Genomic DNA, 20,520 nt, shown 5'->3' on the forward strand with positions numbered 1-20,520 from the left:
AGTACATCCTTAGTTTTTGATGTAAAGTTCCCTGATTCATTATTTGCGTATAACACCCAGTGCACCATGCAATACGTGCCCTCCTTACTACCCATCACCAGTCTATCCCAATCCCCCATCTCCCTCCCCTCTGAATCCCTCAGTCTTATGTTCATAATCTATTCCAACTCCTCAAATCTTTTTAAAAAGTTGAGGAGTTGGAATAGATTATGAACATAAGACTGCCATTCATTGAGTACTCTTCTTTATGACAGAAAATGGACTAAACACTTTACGTGTTTTAGTTCATATATTCCTCAGAAGAAACAATGTAGGTGCTCTTATCTATATTTTACAGATGAGGCAAGTGTGACTCAGAGAAGTTCTTCAATTTACTCCAGGTCACATAGCTTTCAGTGGGACAGTTGAGACTCAAACCAGGTCTCCGAAGCCAGAGCCTCAGCCCTTACCACCATTCCCTTCTGTAGCACAAGCTCAGACTCCACTTCAACACTAGCTTTTGCAGATTTATCAGAGGTCCTTGGCCTGGGAATGGAGCTAGGGGGCTGGGCAGAGAGTAAGGTAGAGACAGGGTTATGTTTCTACTAAACATACAGAAAGACAAGAGCCTCAGAATACGGAGCCTCAAGCAGTGTGTATCCCACAATCAGGAGAAGCCCTCAAGCATTTGTGTTCACTCTGTGTACAGTGAATATGGATTGGAAAGCCTGTTTCAAGAAGGACATGGATACAACCTTGCTATGGCTAAAGCCATAGGACAGCTTTGCCTCTTGAAATCTGAGAAATCGGTTTCATGACTCTGGGTAGTCCCGGAAATTCCAAAACACATTCCTCTCCAAATTCTTGTTTTGGGAGAGAATCATACTTAGTCTTCATTCCAGAAACACAGAGTCATTTTTTATTTTTAAAAAGTCGTGTGTTTTTCAGAGTCACATTAACGTTTTGGAGCAATAGATTGACATTTTTTCCATGATCTATAAGCGACCAGCTATCTTTGCAGAGGAACTTACAAAGATTAAACTCTGCTTTGCCACTAAATTCTTATCACCCATGTGGAGACTTTTTTGGGTGATTTCCCACCACTTCCTGCCATTCTATATTTCCCCAAGCATTGTTACCATGTTCATTTTATTTAGGACCTGGTGGTTATCTCGGTTCGTTTTCTCTAAATCTAAGCTTTAGAGAAGGGGTGCCCAATATAATTAGTAACTGAAATCCACATGTGGCTATTTATATTTTAATTTATAAAAATCATATAAGATTAGGGGGCGCCTGGGTAGCGCAGTCATTAAGCGTCTGCCTTCAGCTCAGGGCGTGATCCCGGCGAACTGGGATCAAGCCCCACATCAGGCTCCTCTGCTGGGAGCCTGCTTCTTCCTCTCCCACTCCCCCTGCTTGTGTTCCCTCTCTCGCTGACTGTCTCTCTGTCAAATAAATAAAATCTTTAGAAAAAAAATCATATAAGATTAAATATGTGGCTAGTTGTGGCTAGTGGATATTGTTCAATTGTACAATTAATGTGGCTAGTGAATATTGAATATTGCAAATGTGGAATATTTTCATATTCACTAAAAACTCTATTGGGCAGCACTGTTTTTGAACTTTGGTTTCCTAAAGGAGGTATAACTTAATTAAATGTGGTAGATTATATTAATTTTCATGGTATTCCTTACCTCTCTACTACATGTCTCTTCATGGGGTACCCTGTATGTAGAGGTATTCATTGCAGGAGAATTATATATACCTTTGCCCCATTATCATCAAGTTTGGCAGATGACTTGCTTTCCCAGTGAACTATGAACATAAGCAATGTGTATACTTTCTAAGAGAAAATTTTAATAGCCAGTGTGTATTTTAGCATGATCTTTCCCCTCAGTATTGAAGGAAGCAGTGTTTGAAAACAGGACCCTTCTTGTCACTGGGTGAAGGTGACATGGAGGAGAACTGAACACATTCATAATCAATATTTAATGTGGACAAAAAATAATCTTTTAATATTTCAACTCACTATTTTTAGTATTATTTATCATCACATACTAACCTGGCTTAAGCTGACTGATACAAACATGAACACTCTTTTGATATTCTAGAAATGAAACCAGAATACTAAGAGAGTGTCTTCAGTGATATTCTGTATAGGGTTGGACTGGAAGCTGAGGTAACAGGAAAAGATCATCCAGGTGATGCAGTTGATGATCAGGTTCATGTCTTCCTCTGTGTGAGAAGATGTGCTTTCTGCAGTCAAGTGATTCTTTTCATTTATTCTAATAACATCTCTGGTGTCCGTGTGGGGGAACGTTTCCTTTTTTTTTTTTTTTTTTTTAATTTCAAGGGTATTTCTCCCCATTCCAATGCTATCTTTATGTTTTGCAGTTAGGTCAGTGGAGTAATAACAAACACGAATACACACTAAGGGACTGAGGAGTTGAAGATAAAGTAGACAATAAGTTAATCACTTGCTCAGCCTGAGAAGGAGACGTAGATAATATATATATATATGTATTTTTTTTTACTTTTATTTTTATACTTAAATTCTTGTATTGATTGAAATAAGAAAGATTTGAAAATCATCATTTCCTTGCAGTGGGATCCTTGCTGCTCAGGGGGGACTAAGGAAATGTCCAAATGAAGAGAGTAATGATGGAGAGTCAGAGACTAACAGTTGTATCTCTTGAATATCTGAGTCAGTGGAATTTACAGATCATCAGTGATACATCTCTGTAAAAATGAATTTCTGAGCTAAAATACTCCAAAGAAAGAGTCCTATTATCCCATGTGATTGAAAGAGCACTGGTCCAGAGATAAGATGTCTTGGCACTGATATTAACAGTATGTAAGAATTGGGGGAATAACTTCATCGATATGACCTTTGTTCTACTATCTATAAAATGAATCCTTTGTTTAGCTGATGTCACTGGCTCTAATTTGTGGATGAATTTTAACAAAATTATTGACACATCTTTAAAAATACATATATCATATGCGTAGGTATTTTTTAAAGAAAAATATGTGTAAGACTCTGCAGAAATTATAAAGGTTTATTGACATATTGGAGCAATGTTTGTGTATACTACTAAAATTAAGATAGCAGTAATCTGAACTGCATTGTTTTAAGTTAGGGTGCTAGTTGCCATTGTCAGGAAAACCACTAAGAAAATTTCTCAGGAACTATAGTAAAAAAACAAACAAACAAAAAAAAACAAGAAAATAAAAATGGAACTCTAGAAAATATCTAGTTAGCACAAAAGAAGGCAATAATATTGGAGCAAGGAAACAAAAGCATAAGATATAGAAAAGTAATAGTGAAATGCAGATTTAAATGCTGTCTTCTATGTAATTACATTAAATGTAAAAAGATCAAACATTCCATCAAAATGTAGAGATTGGCAGAATGGCACCAAAAACATGATTTAAATAGATGCTGCTTCTATAGTCATATTTTATGCTAAAAAAAAAAAACAAAACCCTCACAGGTTGAAAGTAAAAGGATGGAAATGGTATACCATGCAAAGAGCAACTTAAAGAAAGCCGGAGTCACTATACCAGTATTAGACCAAAAACTAAAAAAACCCTTTAAGACAGAGTTTTTTTATTAGAAAAAAGAGGGACATTTGTTATGATAAAGTGGTGAGTCAAAAAAGAAAAATCTAACGATTCTAAACACATATGCAACTAAAAACAGACATAAACCTGACAGAATTGAAGGAAGAAAAATCCAATTCAACAATAGTAGTTAGAGATTTCAATACCCCCTTTCAACAATAGATAGAAAACCAAGGCAGAAGATCAACAGGAAAATGAAAGACATGGACAACACTATAACCAACCAGACCTGACAGACAGAATGCTCCACACAACAGCAGCAGAACATGCATTCTTCTGCAGGAGAGAAGAGGAGATCAGTGGTTCATTTTCTCAGCACACATAAAACCTTATGCAAGGATAGCCCATATGCCAGCCATAAAAGGAAAAGAAGACTTAAGAAACTTAAAACAATTTTAAATGAAATAAAAAACTAGTTTCTCTGATCACAATGAGATTAAATTAGAAATCAGTAACAGACAAGTTTGAGATTTACACACAGATGACCAAATGAGGAACACATTACATGTGTTATCATCACGGTCAGTAGACTCCTAATTCATGTCTGGAACTATGCTCTGGGGCTGAACAAAATTGATTGGAGGAATATACCCGCTGACATTTGAACGCATCTTCAATTATATATATTTTTCAGTTTTTGATTGTCTTGACTAATCAGCTCAGATCATAAAGTGTGCATTTAAGACAAGGAGAAGCATTTCCAAGTTTTGGTTTTCACGGAGCTTTAAATGGCTTCTGATTACCATTCTACTGTAATGTTGATCATTTGCTGTAAGAACTGGATACCAAAATCTCTCCTAACAGTTGGAAGCAGAAGAACAGAGAACTTGTTCAAGACAGCTGATTAGAATTAGCATAGCTCTCAGCTAAGGAAAAGAAAGAGAAATAAGGCAATAAAGTGTTTAATCATGATTGAAACAATATTAATGTAGCCATGACTAATGAATTATTTTGGACTAGAGTCATGGGTTTAATAAAACTAAACACCTTTGGAGGTGAGGAGAAGGGTGTTCAGAATTTCATTTTTTTCCCCAAGGAAGGTAACTGGCATCAGTGACCATCATACTGTACAACAGAATTGCTTAATTTCCTTGAGTGGTAACTGAAGACTGGATTAAAAAGTTTACACCACTTTTCAGTCCACTTGTTTCATTACCATTAATGAGTGAGCATGCAGAGTTTGAGGGGAAGATTTGTTCCTGAGCCCGTACTTCTGGGCTTACCCTCTAGATCCTCTTAATATTTACACTTTAAGGGATTCAAATTAGAAGTAAAGGGAACTGAATTTCTTCTGTGACCTTTTAAATAATGAAGTGTCCCTAAGTTCTGTGCCTCGGTCTTTTAAGTCTAAGAAAAATCCTACATCCTCTCTTAGCATTCATTCATTTGCTAACTTTCCCCAGAATATCATTGGAAAAGATTTTCACTGGTTTCTCCAAATTAAAGAATCAAGTCCTTCTTGAAATATTTCTTGGCACACTGAAGCCATGTTACTAGGTAATGTCTTTCAAATTTGTGAAGTAAATATCTCCCCTCCCCTTCTGTATTTTGAAGCTATTATTATATAAAAAGAAATTTTTATTTTAATATAGAAACAATATAGCTGGGAAAGAAATAAAAACACATATTGAGGCATCTTTGTTCATATATTTCTTTAGTTTTATTGATAGCTCATGGCCTCTGATCCAGCCAACCTGGATTTACCATGTGCCCCTTTGCAGCCTTTTCTTTTTTTTTCCCACTCCCTAAAAATTATGACAGTTGATACTATTAGAGTGTCAATCATGTGGCAGACATTTTTTTCACGTATTATTTTAATCATCTCTAGAGTCCTGCCATTGTGTACTGCACTCTACTTTCAATGGATGTAAGAACAGCAGTTCAGAATGATAGCCACTTGGTTGAAGTAATATAATGAAGTGGAGAGTCAAATCTGTGATTCAAACACAGGTTAAATCAAAGTTTTGGGCTCTTCCATCACTCCTTATTGAGCTTTGTGCTCACTTCCTGCTTCTCCCATTGTCAATTATCAATCTGATCATTGTGCCATAGAAATTTCCTTTCTCTTTGACTTTTTTCTTATTACTCTATTTTTCAATTACCAATTTGTTCCTTGAACTCCTTCCTCTGCATATATTTTTATTGTTTTTTTTAATATATTTTAAGTGTGCTTCCTTAACTAGATTGAAAACATCTTAAGCCAACTGTCTTAGGTTGGGTTTCTTAGAAAAGATTCTAAGATGAAGTTTTGTGTGTCCATGTTTTGTTAGTGAGTGCTTTTAGAGGACACATCTGTAAGGAATTAAGGAAGGCCTTAATGGCAAAGGGAGAAACTAAATAGAAGCCTCAGTTGATGTCGCAAGAAGCTCTGGGTGGACATTCAGAGTCGTATGTGATTATGGCAAGGCATACTGCTGTGATAAGCAGCTGATAGTCACAGAAGATGGAGGATGTCTGTGGAATACCACAATATCCTCTACAGGAAGGATGCAATTATTGATTAAACAAATATTTTGAGGGGCTGTTATACACCAGGAACTTCCGATGTTTTTGATGCCAGCCATTGTCTAATGAAGCCTGTGTAAGGGAAGATACAAGGTACAATTGAATGATCAATTCTATAAAAGCAGTATGTTCAAAGGGCAGAGGTAATCCCAATCTGTGTAAAGAAGGCAATACCATTGAGGTTTTATGCCTGAACTGAGTCTTGGTAGATGGATAATAATTTGCGGAGCAAAAGTCCCTAGAATGATAGTGGAATAAGGTGGCATTCAACACAAGTTTATTGTTTCTTAATGCTTGTATTTCTGGTCCTTGTTCATTACCATATACACTAGTTTTTCAAGAAATAATTTTTGTGTCATGTATATTTGGCACATAACAGATGCTCAATAAATAGTTGTGGAATAAATATGGGAAATTTGTTTTTGGGGGGGTGCTCAGTTTTAAGTTTTTAAAAAAATTCCAGTAGGTTAACATACAGTGTTATGTAAGTTTCAGATATACAATATAGTGATTCAATGATTCCATGCATTACCCAGTGCTCATCATGACATGTGCACTCCTTAATCCCCATCACCTATTTAACCAAATCCATCACCCACCTCCCCTCTAGTAACCATGTTTGTTCTCTATAATTAAGTCTGTCTCTTGGTTTGTTTCTCTCTCTCTTCTTTTCCTTTTGCTCATTTGTTTTATTACTTAAATTCCACATATGAATGAAATCATATGGTATTTGTCTTTCTCTGACTGACTTATTTTATTTGACATACTCTCTAGCTCCTCCGTGTCATTGCAAATGGCAAGATTTCATTCTTTTTTATGACAGAATAGTATTCCATTGTATATACATACCACATCATCTTTATCCATTCATCCGTTGACGGACACTTTGGCTTCTTTCATACCTTGGCTATTGTAAATAATGCTGCCATAAACAGAGGGGTTCACGTATCCCTTTGAATTAGTGTTCTTGTATTCTTTGGGTAAATACCCAATAGTGTAATTGCTGGATCATAGGATGGTTCTATTTTTAACTTTTTAAGAAACTTCAGTACTGTTTTCCAGAGTTGCTAACCATTTTACATCCCCACGAACAGTGCATGAGGATTTCTTTTTCTCCACGTCATCACTAACACCGTTGTTTCTTGTGTTATTAATTTTAATCATTCTGACAAGTGTGAGATGATATCTTGTTCTGGTTTTGATTTGCATTTCCCTGATGGTAAGTGTTGGCCATCTTTATGTCTTCTTTGGAGAAATGTCTGTTCATGTCTTCTGCCCATTTTTTAATTGGATTATTTTTTTTTCTGAGTTCAGTTTTATAAGTTTTTTTTTAATGTATTTTGGATACTAACCCTTTATTGGATATGTCATTTGCAAATATCTTCTCTCCTTCTATAGTTGCTTTTCAGTTTTGTTGCTTGTTTCCTTCATTGTGCAGAAGCTTTTTATTTTGATATCATTCCAATAGCTTATTTTTGTTTTTGTTTCTCTTCCCTCAGGAGACATATCTAGAAAAAGTTGTTATGGTCAATGTCAAAGAAGTTACTGCCTGTGTTCTTTTCCAGGATTTTTATGGTTTCAGGTCTGACATTTAGGTCTTTAATCCATTTTGAATTATTTTGTTGTGTACAGTATAAGAAAGTCCTCCAGTTTCTTTCTTCTGCATGTTGCTGTCCAGTTTTTCCAACACCATTTGTTGAAGGACTATCTTTCTCCCATTGGATATTCTTTCCTGCTTTGTTGAAGAATAATTGACCATATACTTGTGGGTTCATTTCTGTGTTTTCTGTTCCCTTGGTCTATATGTCTATTTTTGTGCCAGTCCCACACTGTTTTGATTACTACAGTTTTGTAATACAACTGGAAGTCTAGAATTGTGTTGCCTTCAGCTTTTCTTTTCTTTTTTTTCTCTTTTTTTATAATAATTTTTTATTATATTATTTTAGTCACCATACAGTACATCCCTAGTTTTTGATGTAAAGTTCCATGATTCATTACCTGTGTACAACACCCAGTGCACCATGCAATACGTGCCCTCCTTAATACCCATCACAGGCCTATCCCATTCCCCCACTCACCTCCCCTCTGAAGCCCTCAATTTGTTTCCCAGAGTCCATAGACTCTCATGGTCCATTCCCCCTTCTGTTTACCCCCTCTTTCATTTTCCCTTTTTTCTCCTACCGATCTTCCTACTTCTTATATTCCATAAATGAGTGAAACCATATGATAATTGTCTTTCTCTGCTTGACTTCTTTTGCTTAGCATAATCTCCTTCAGTCCTGTCTATGTTGCTGCAAATGTTGGGTAATCATTCTTCTTGATGGCTGAGTAATATTCCATTGTATATATGGACCACATCTTCTTAATCCAGTCATCTGTTGAAGGGCATCTTGGCTCCTTCCACAATTTAGTTATTGTGCACAATGCTGCTATGAACATTGGGGTGCATATGGCCCTTCTCTTCACTATGTCTGTATCTTTGGGGTAAATACCCAGTAGTGCAATTGCTGGATCATAGGGTAGCTCAATTTTTAACTTTTTAAGGGACCTCCACACTGCTTTTCATTTTCAAGATTACTTTGGCTATTCAGAGCCTTTTATGGTTCCATACAAATTTTAGAATTGTTTGTTCTAGTTCTGTTAAAAGTGCTGTTGGTATTTTGATAGGGATTGCATTAAGGGTAGATTGCTTTGAGTAGTATAGACATTTTAACAATATTTATTTTTCCAATCTATGAGCATGGGATGTCTTTCCATTTGTTTGTGTCCTCTTCAATGTCTTTCATCAGTGTTTTATAGTTTTCAGAGTACAGTTCTTTCATGTCTTTGGTTAGATTTATTCCTAGGCATCTTAATATTTTTGGTGTAGTTGTAAATGGGATTGTTTTCTTAATTTCCCTCTCTGCTGCTTCATTATTGGTGTATAGAAATGTAACAGAGTTTTGTACATTGATTTTATATCCTGTGACTTTACTGGATACATTGATCAGTTCTAGCTGTTTTTTGGTGGAGTTTTTGGGTTTTCTATATATAGTATTGTGTCATCTGCAAATAGTAAAAGTTTTTTTTAAGATTTTATTTATTTATGAGAGAGAAGGAGGGAGAGAGCATGAGTAGGGGGAGTGTCAGAGGGAGAGGGAGAAGCAGACTCCATGCTGAGTGTGGAGCCAAAGTGGGGTAGATCCCAGGACCCCAAGGTCATGACCTGAGCTGAAGTCAGACTCTTAACCCACTGAGCCACCCAGGCACCCCTGACATAAACCCACACTTTTATGGTCAATTAATCTATGACAAAGGAGGTAAGAATATGCAATGAGGAAAAGACAGTATCTTCAAGAAATGGTGCTGGGAAAACTAGATAGCAACATGCAAAAGAATGAAACTGAACCACTTTCATACACCATACACAAAAATAAATTCAAAATGGATTGAATACCTATGTGAGAACTGAAACCATGAAAGTCCTAGAAGAAAACGTAGGCAGTAATTTCTTTGACATTGGCCGTGGAAACATTTTTCTTAGATCCATCCTTAAGCAAGGAAAACAAAATAAAAATTAAACTATTTGGGACTACACACACACACACATACACACACACACACTCACAAAGCTTTAGCACAGTGAAGGAAACCATCAACAAAATGACAATGCAATCTACTGGACACGGGAGAACATTCATAAATGATATATCTGATAAATATATAAAGAACTTACACAACTCAACACCAAAAAAAAAAAAAAGAAAAAAACCAAAAAGTAAAACAAAACCCTACCAATAATCTGCTTAAAAATGGGCAGAGGGCCTGAATAGATGTTTTTCCAAAGAAGATACACAAATGGCCAGGAGACACATGAAAAGATGTTCATCATCACTTATCATCAGGGAAATGCAAATCAAAACCACAATGCAACAAACTGAGGGTTACAGAAGGGAGGGGGTGGGGGGATGGGGTAGACAGGTGATGGGTATCAAGGAGGGCACGTATTGTGATGAGCACTGTCATATGTAACTAATGAATCATTAAATACTACATCAAAAACTAATGATGTACTGTATGTTGGCTAACTGAACATAATAAAAAAAAATCAAAATAATAAAAAAAAAACCACAATGAGATATCACCTTATACCCATCAGAATGGCTAAAATCAAAAAGTCAAGAAATACCTGGCTTTTTGTTTTTAATTTAGCAGCTCTTAGGTGAATTGTTCTTGTTAAGCTGAATGAAACTGACACATATTTAGTGCCATTCATGTCTCTCCAACCCAGTAAAAAAATCAGTACTAGGCTTTGAAAAAACTGGAGCATTCTGTTCATATTTTTTTGTTTTTGTTTTGTTTTGTGACATGTTTGCACAGTGTATGTGCCTAATACTTGGGGCATAAGAAAAGAATAAGTATCTTCTACTCTGGAGAACTTACCTTTTTAGATGCAGTATATTTAATTAAGTAAATCAGAAGGTAATGCATCATAAAATTTATGGATTTTTCATGCAATGCAATTGAGTAGAGGGAAAAGTAAAAATTGTACATTCATTCAGAAAGCCAGACCAGTCTTCATCTGCCCAAGAGTAACCTCCATGCTGGGTAATATTAGTATGTATGGATAGAAGAAATGGACAAGGTAAAATTTTGAAGGCCTTGAATGCTTAGTCTAGACAGAGGAGTTTCGTCCTTTAGATGCTTATGTCCTTCAGGGAAACTAATAATTTCTGGGTAGGCTGAGATGATAGTAACTATTCAAGTGATGCTTTGGAGCGTTTTATTTTGCAAAAATGTGCACACTCTACTCACTTGGGACAAAAAGAAGGCAGGGAGGCCAGTTAATAGGATAAAACCAGAAAATAGTTGATGAGATCTTGTGCAAACAAAGAAAGATATATCCGGGGAGAATATTTAAAGAGAGAATTTGTTTATAGAGGAATTAGGGAAAAAAACAAAAAACAAAAACAGAAACATGAGTCAAAATTTACATTGCTAACACTAAAGAGATGATATTACTACTCAGTGATTTCATTCAATTACCTAAAAAATACACTGTTTCTTTGTGTTCTCTTCTTATAGATAATTTAGAGCCTGTACTTGGCATTTTTTTTTTTTTTGCTTATTGAATTTCAGTGGGGACAGAGAAGAGTTGAGTCACAATTGAATTGTGAAATTGTCAAATGTTCAACTGTTCTTTCATAATGATTCATTCATGTAACTTTCAATATCACATTCATGTAAATGTGATATTTCTTATACACTCAGTATTCTAGATAAAGAACAGAAAAATAAGCAATTATAAACAATTATAACTTAGTGAGATAGCATAATTTATAGAGAAGCATGGATTTGTGTAGCAATAGTTGGACACAAGGAAGTCTAACCCAGGAGTTAACCCAGAAGTCAGGGATACCTTCCTTGAGGAAATGATACCTGGGCATAAAATGAATAAATGAGTGGTGGCTAACTATTTAAAAAGATGGGGAAATGGGATGCCTAGCTGGCTCAGTCAGTAAGTTCAAGCCCCATGCTGGGTGAGGAGCCTACTTCAAAAAAAGAAAAAAAGATGGGGAGAGATTAAGATATTCAAAGACAGAGTTAAACCCTTACAGGAAATTTAGGCTCGTTTGAGTATTTTCTTGCAACATGTTATGAGAAATGTGATGAGATATCTGGGCAACACCCACAATATGAAGAGGGTTTTGCTCCAGGCTGAGAGGTTTGAGCTTTATTTTTAGGTCTTAGAATTCCAACCGAGATAATTATATGATCAATTAAACTTTGAAAGATCAGCTTTGTGCCAGTGAAAAGCAAAGCATGAGCAACTGTTGAGTCTTGGTAGGAATTTTGAGATTCTTAAATAAGGAGTTGGCAATATAGAATAGAAAATAGCAGCATAACCAGGGAGTTCTGAAAGAAGCATGCTCTGGACTAGATAAATGATTAGATATGAGGTGAAGGGAGTGAGCAAGATAGCATGGTGGACTCTAGTTAGATGCTTACCAAGCCAGTCCTTCCTCCTTTGAACAGAGGTAATTGATGTTTCTTAATTATTTTGTGGTGGGGTGGAACCACATGAAAAGATCTTGCCAGTGGAACGTACACAGTGATTTGTGGGCAAAGTAGCTAAAGAGGGCATGCTTTCTCTATGTTCTCTTCCATCTCCCAGGTAGATGACTATATGATGTCAGGATGATGTTGGAGCCACATTTAGAAGATGACAGATCCAATAGGTGAAAGTAGCTTGCATCTCCAAATGTCTGCGTGGGGCAGAGACCACGTGATCTATATTGACTCGAATGAGAATGAGAAATGGAAGAGATGTGTGTGCAGGTGTGTTAAGACTTTGAAGTTTTACACTGTTTTTTTTTTTTTTTACATAGCAGCTAGAGTTATACTGATTAATGCAGCTGTCATTTAAATTTATGACTTGAGAATATGGGTGGGAGAATAATATCTTTCACCAAACTCTGAAACATGCACAGTAGGATGAGTTTTTTGGGTGGAAGATAATTTTAGACATAATCAACTGTTTTTGATATGGCTGTGATTTATCAAAAACTGTATGCCAATTGGGGATTTGGATGTGATTCTGGAGCTCAGGGGAAAAGATAAAGCTGGAAACATGGTGATAGGAATTATTGGCATAAATTAAAATTGAATCTATGAAAGGGAATGATAATACCCCAAAATCTGTGTGCTATGAGAAGAGAAATTGTCCAGGACTAATGCCTTAGGGACATGAACACTGAAAAAATAAAGAGAACAAGACCCTGCAAAGTATACTGAAGGAAAGGAACACAATGGTTGGGAGGAAATCCAGGAAAAAGGGTTGTCTCATAAAGTAAAGGAGGATAAAACTGCATCAAGGAAATAACATCCAACAAAATCAGTATTTGCAAAAGGGTCAAGGAATAGTTAGTCCATTAGATATTACTGCTAAGGGAGCTGGAGTGTCATGACCATATGCCCTGTTTGCTCAGGGCAGTCTAAGTTGAAGCTTAATTATTAATAATGCCCCTTTTCACCAGGTTAGATGATAGGCTATGTGGTCATATTAGTCATAAGAACCTCTGATAACAATAGTTTCAGTGGTTATGAAATGAGTTTGCTGTAGGTTGAGAAGTTCACGGGTGAGACAGTGAGGAAGAAAGAAAGCGTTGGTAGAAGTAGTTTGTCAAAGAATCAATGGAGAGATTTTTGTTGTTTGTTGGATTTGTTTTCAAATTAAGAGAAACTTGAACATCTTTTGTGCTAAGGGACAAAAACAAACAAACAAACCCTGTAGATAGGGAGAAATGTTAGATTTCTTGCTAATAAAGGAGATTTCCTAGATTAGGTCCTAAATGAGGCAAAATGGATTAGATGTCAGTTCTTCATCTGCTTCATTAGCCATTGGTTCTTCCTGTTGCCACTCAGAGTCACGGGTATTGTGGGCTTTAGGCCTGCATCATGAGTGATCTCTCCTGAACAATAAAGCCTATATTTTAGCAAAGACAATGATTTTTGTGATCTTGCAAGTGATTCATGTCTTCTTCAGCTTCAACATGTGTTCAGATGCTTCATCATTATTTTTGCATACTAATTCCTCTCATCAAATCATGGGGTAGAAAGCTGACACATTTTTTAAAAAGATTTATTTATTTATTTGATAGAGAAGGGAGAGAGCAGGGGTAGGGACAGTTGGAGGGGGAGAGAGAATCCCAAGCAGACTCCCAGCTAAATGCAGAGCCTGATTGATGGCTGTATCTCTTGACCCTGAGATCATGACCTGAACCAAAACCAAGAGTTGGACACTCAACCTAGTGTATCACTCAGGTGCCCCTAAAGCTAACACATTTTATTTAAGACCTGAGGTATAAACAGGAGCTTATCTATTAACCAATATATACTTTCTTCTTTCTTGGGGATTATAATCACTACTCAGTCTTTGCCTATAAATTAATGCCCTTAGAAATCTTTAAATCTCCACAATTCATAGTATAGAAGTAAAAGAAATCATTTATCCACATTATGCTACTGAATTATCAGTGTAACTGTACTACATATGAGGAAGAAGTCAGAAATAAAACTGGTGAGATAAAGTCACACTTACCAGTTAGGATTCTTACCTACTTAGGAGAATGAGGAAATGCAACTTTCGATATCATTGAATCATGCATCTCTAATAGGGTATTTTGTTTAGTGGAGAACTTTATTGCAACAAGGACCTTTTTTTTTTTTTCATAAAAGAAATCCTTCTGTTATGGAAAAAAGGAAACTACTTTAAAACAGATTATGTATTTTTTAAGTTTGAAAAAGTAATATTGCTTGAATTGGTGGAAGGCTTATGAGCAGAGCAGGCACTAGCTCAATGGTTCATGCATAATAGCAAGCCAGAAGACTTAGTGGAACATGGAGGTTGAGATTGCATTACAGGAAGGACATTACTTCTGTTGCAGATCTGTTCCACTAGAGTTAATATTGGCTGAAGAGAAATCATTTATCGGAGGGACGTCACAGTAATTGCGATTTTCTCCAAGTAGTAACATTGTATATAAATGATCATGTCTCATTCCCATGATGAGACCGCCATATTAAAAATATTGTAGTTTAAGAACCGTGTGACTCTTCCACTTCAACAGTCAAGCAATACTTTTATTATACTTTGCTGACTTCTTTTTTCCCCCATGTCTCTGGAAACAGACTTTTTGGAGAGTACTTACGTATTTCCTCATGGAGATGAATAAAATTTGAAGAAAGAAAGGACAGCCTTAGCATATTAAACATTAAATAGTGTTGGAGGGGAAGAAAAATATTGACTTAAGTGGAGAGGAATATGAGGTTAACATGTTGGGGGAGGTGGTTTTGACTGTGCTGAGATAACAAGCAGTAGACAAGGGTAGTCTAGGGAAAGAAGACAAAGGGAAACCAGGTTAGCCTATATCATAGGAGATACAGATGAGATCATAGGATGTTGGTGTGGAGCACAATATTCAATAAGAGAAGAATGGAGACAGCATTTTATATCAGGCTTTGTTGTAGTGAGTTTGTAGGTAGCAACCTTATGAATCCTATTTCCATAATCTGAATTTAAACTAGATTTGATGTTTATGCTCCTAGGAGCCAGATTATTATTCACATGAAACTTTTTCTTCTTCCAATCTTATCCATGTCAGTGAATAAATCCACCCAATTCCAAGAAATAAAGCTGAAAGTCATTCCTAATTTCTCTGTCCTTTTCTCTTTTATGGCCAATCAATACCCAAATCAGGTAAATCTCATTTCCTACAGGTATTTTAAAATCCATGAACTTCTTTCCTTCTTCATTCCTATCACCCTAATCTACATCCTGTTATCTCTTAACTGGACTTCTGTGGCTGTCTCTTCACAGTTATTACTCTGTTCTATAAAACACTCTCTGGATAGCATTTCCTCTCCACACAGAATCCAGAGAAATGTCTGGACAATGTGAAAGTGATCATGTCAACTGCTTTTTTCTCTGCAATGTTTTCCAACAGCCTTAACTACATGACCTTCTCTCTGTCAGGTGCCTCTCTCCAGAGCATTTTTCCCTTTTCTATGCAATCCTTTCAGCCAGCCAACTTATATTCACCCTTCTGGCCTCAACTTAAATGCTTCATTCATAGGGGACATTTTCCCTGATGTCACTCAAGATAGGTAAGAACCTGCTGTTTTATATTCTTATTACATCCTGTCCATAGAAGGCATCACAGTGTAATTAACTATGTTTGTTGTGTAATAATGGGTTAGTACTCTTCTTCCTTCAGGCTTTAAACCCTCAGAGACAGGGTCTATGCAATGTTGGATTCCTCAGTACCTACAATATTGCCTGGCACTTGTTAAACTCTCACTATTAAATGAGTAAATCAATGACTGTTTGGCCAAAGATATTAATACCACATTTGTGATCTTAAAATTATTTAATACAAAACTCACTTTGACAAGGATGCAAGATTAATCTGATTTTTTATTTTAAAATTTTCTTTCTCTTAATTTCTTTTTAAAAAAATTTAAAGTTTTTATTTATTTTTATTTTTTTAAAGATATATTTACTTACCTTTTGAATTTAATTTGATTTTATTTACATTCAATTAATTAACATACAGTGCATTATTAGTTTCAGAGGTAGAGTTCAATGGTTCATCAATCGTATATAACACCCAGTGCTCATTACATCACATTCCTTCCTTAACACCCATCACCCAGTTACCTCGTCCCCCCAACTCGCTCGCCTCCAGCAACCATCAGTTTGTTTCCTATGATTAAGAGTCTTTTATGATTTTCTCCCTTTCTGACTTCATTTTCTTTTATTGCCCTCCCCTCCTTTATCCTTCTTTGTTTTGTTTCTTAAATTCCACATGTAAGTGAAATAATACGATCATTGTCTTTCTCTGATTAACTTATTTTGCCTAGCATAATACCCTCTGGTTCCATCCACATCATTGCAAATGGCAAGATTTTATTTTTTTGATGGCTGAGTAATATTCCATTGTATATATACACCACATCTTCTTTATCCATTCATCTGTTGATGGACATCTGGACTCTTTCCATAGTTTGGCTATTGTGGACATTGCTGCTATAAATATTGGGGTGCAGATGCCCCTTTGGATCACTACATTTGTATCTTTGGGGTAAATCCCTAGTAGTGCAATTGCTGGGTCATAGGGTAGCTCTATTTTTAACTTTTTGAGGAACCTCCACACTGTTTTCAGGGTGGGTTTACCAGTGTGCATTCCCACCAGCAGTGTAAAAGGGTTCCCCTTTCTCTGCATCCTCATCAATATTTGTTGTTTCCTGACTTGTTATTTTTAGCCATTCTGACTGGTGTGAGGTGGTATCTCATTGTGGCTTTGATTTGTATTTCCCTGATGCTGAGTGCTATTGAGCATTTATTTAATTACTTTAGAGAGAGGAGGATGGGGCAGAGAGAGAGAATATCCAAGCAGATTCCCACTAAGTGTGCAACCCAACACAGAGCTCACTCCCAAAGACCCATGAGATCAGGGCCTGAGCTGAAACCGAGAGTCAGTTCCTCAGCCAACTAAGTCACTCAGGCACCCCTAAATTTTTTATTTAAATTCCAGTTAGCTAATATACAGTGTAATGTTATTTTCAGGTGTATAGTATAGTGATTCAACACTTATGTTGGACTTAACTGGTTAGAATGAAATCACATATATTTTCATGACCCATACAGCTTCTTGACTTTTGGTAAAACTCAGGATTCATGTGTCAGTCAGTATGCTAACGGTAGTTTTGCTGGATTTTGTCAGGATTCTGTCTCTAGATATAAAAATATTTTAGAAGAGAAATGTTGAAAGAGCATTGCTTCAAAGCCATCATTTTCCAAGAGTAATAGACTTGCTCAACACTGTAAAAGGCAGTTGGTGATAGGCGGGGCAGGGCTTCCCACTCTAGCCCAATGAATTTTTTCCATGGTAGTGTCTAGACTCCACTACTGTCTTATAAATTATGGCTGCACACAGATGTTGTAGTGGTATATTAATCCTCTAAGCCAAACTGTTTACAATTTAAGAAACCATGATATGGTGTAAAATATTTTACCATATTGGCCTATGAAAATAGGAAAGATCATGGGCTTGAAATCTAGGACAAATCAGGTACACATCCAGCATTGACCACATTCCCTTCTGTTATATTTCTACTTTCAGAATTCAGAGACGAAGGGGGTGTTTCTCTTTCTCTTTATTTCATAGCACATGATTATTATTTGTATAGTTGAGATTTTTATTTTATTTTATTTTACTTTATTTTACTTTATTTCCCTTTTTTCCTCCTTCATTCCTGATCCCCACTTCCACTATGAGTATTGACTCTAATGTGTATGACATGTGTCTCTAAATATGCATGGATATCTTATGTAACATGAGTATTGTTCCGTGTTTGTTTCAAAAGTATGTATTGGTATTTTGTTATAAATCACAACTGTTTCTTTCTTTTAACAAAAATTTGACTATTTATAAGATCTATTCATCTTACTGTTTGTATGTCTAGTCTTTACTTCTAATCACTGTTTTTCAGTAATGTAAATCTACCACATTTTATTTTTCTGTTCTTTAACTAACGGTAACTAGATATCTTTTAGTGCACTTCTATAAAAAATTACACTGTTATAATGGGCATCTGTCTATACACAACATTTAAAAAAAAGATTTTATTTGTTTATTTGAGAGAGACAGAGAAAGAGCATGAGCAGGGGGAGAGGAAGAAGCAGACTGCTTGCTGAGCACGGAGCCCAATGTGGGGCTCAAAACCCAGGACCCTGAGATCATGACCTGAGCCAAAGGCAGACATTTAACTGACTAAGCCACGCAGGCACCCCTATATGTATCCTTATAGATCTTTGAGAGTATTTATTTAGAATATCAGTCCAGGTGAGAGATGTCTGGGTTAGTACATATACACACTTAAAACCACTTGATTCTTCCAGAATTATTTTCTGAATAGCTGTGTTAGTTCACGTTACTGCCCATAGTACATGAGAGCTCTTGTTCATACTTTTGCCATTGTTCTGAATATTATCTAACTCTTTAATCTTTCATAAACTCACGGATTTAATGTTGGGTCTGATTTCAAATGTGCAACTCAAAGAGTTTAACAAATGAATAAACCCATGTATCCACCAACCCAATCAAGATATGTAGCATTTTCATCACTGTAGAAATTCCTCTTGATTTCCTCTTATTTGTTTTTATTTGAATTTTCATGGTTTTTAATGAGTTTCTGTATCTTTTCACATGTTCTTATGATATCACATGACTATTATAGTTTCTCTGTTAAATAATGTATGTTCTGTCATATTTCCTGGTTAAGTTTTGTTGGTGCAGGAGAATTCTTAAGTTGGTCTTACATCTGGCAATGGTCATGAACTCTTCTATTAGTTTCGATAGTGTGTTTTTTCTATGGAGTTTTTAATTTAGGAAATTAAATCATCAGTTAATAATAAGAGTTTTACTGCTTTCTTTCCAAATTTGACACTTCTGATCTATTTGCAGTTTTGTAGCATAGAATATGCTACAGCAGTTTGTGTGAGGTCACTCTTGTTCTGTCATCTTAAATGAAGATGCATCTAAAATTTCTCTACTAAGTATTTTTGCTCAATGTAGGGTGAGTGTTTTTAATCACTATTAAATTAAAGATGTTTGTTTATATTACTAGCTCTCTGATAGTTTGTTTCTATATTATCAACACATATTAGATTTTATCAATTGCCTTTCAGGTGTGGAATCATCTCTGTAATCCTATGAAAAGGTATCTATCTATCTAGCTGTCTATCATCCACCTACGTACCTCGGTATGTATGTATGTATATATGTATGTATCCTATAGTATCCTCTCCATCTATTTAAATCCCTATTTATATATATTTGCATAAATATTTATTATAAATATATGTGTGTATATGTATATATTACTTGTACTGTCCTTATAGAAATATCTTTTATTTGGGTAACTTTCTCAACTGTTTTATCTGTTTTATCTATATTTTACTGATTTCTCTTTAGTTTTATCTTATCCTTCCAACTATCTTTTTATCAATTATCCAGCTTCTTGAGTTGACTGTTCACTTATTTGCAATGTCCCTTGGCTTTTGACTAAAAGCTACAAATTTCTCTTTCAGTACCAGTTTATCAGTGCCCCACAACCTCTGTTTGGGGTCTGAGCACAGTGAAGAACGGAGCATGCATTCCGATGCATATTGTGTCTTTGGTACACACTGGCTCCAAGACTTTGGTAAAAAAAAAAAAATTCTGATGGATAGTTTGTTCACCCAGAGCAGTGGTTCTCAACTGGAGGTGATTTTGTCTCCCCAAGAGACATTTAGCAATGTCTGGAGACATTTTTGGTGTCATAATCTGGGACGTGCTACTGGCATCTACAAGGATGCTGTTAAATGTCTTATGCTGCCCTAGAGAAGCCCCCACAACAAAAATATCTAGTTACGAGGCTGAGAAACTCTTATCTAAAATATGACTAAGACTATATGTAACATGCAATGTTGTTTTGAATATATTCTATCTCTTACTAGCACTGTGATCTTGGAAAACTTACTTCTTTCGGAATCTCAATTTCCTCGGAGTGGGAGATGATATTGCTTGCTCTGAAGGATGGCACATAATATATGACAAGTGGTGTGGCATGAGTGCTCAGTGAAAGGTGCTTGTTAGTGCTTTGCTCTTGGCTTTTGTAAGGAGGGCATAAGAAAGAGCTAAACAAAATCACTTCTGCATCTTCTGCAGTCATGCTGTGGAATACATTGCCACTGTGTAACTCTGTATCTCTGGTTATGTAGTCCTCACACAATGAATTTTTTCACTAAAAACTGAAGAATTCGAAGTTATTCTCCCTTTAAAAATATACTACTACTGGGATTTTTATTAGTTAATATTGACCTGTTAC

This window comes from Ursus americanus, chromosome 20 (assembly GCF_024610735.1).
Source record: "Ursus americanus isolate L20-20 chromosome 20, mUrsAme1.1.p, whole genome shotgun sequence".
Taxonomy (NCBI): Eukaryota; Metazoa; Chordata; class Mammalia; order Carnivora; family Ursidae; genus Ursus; species Ursus americanus.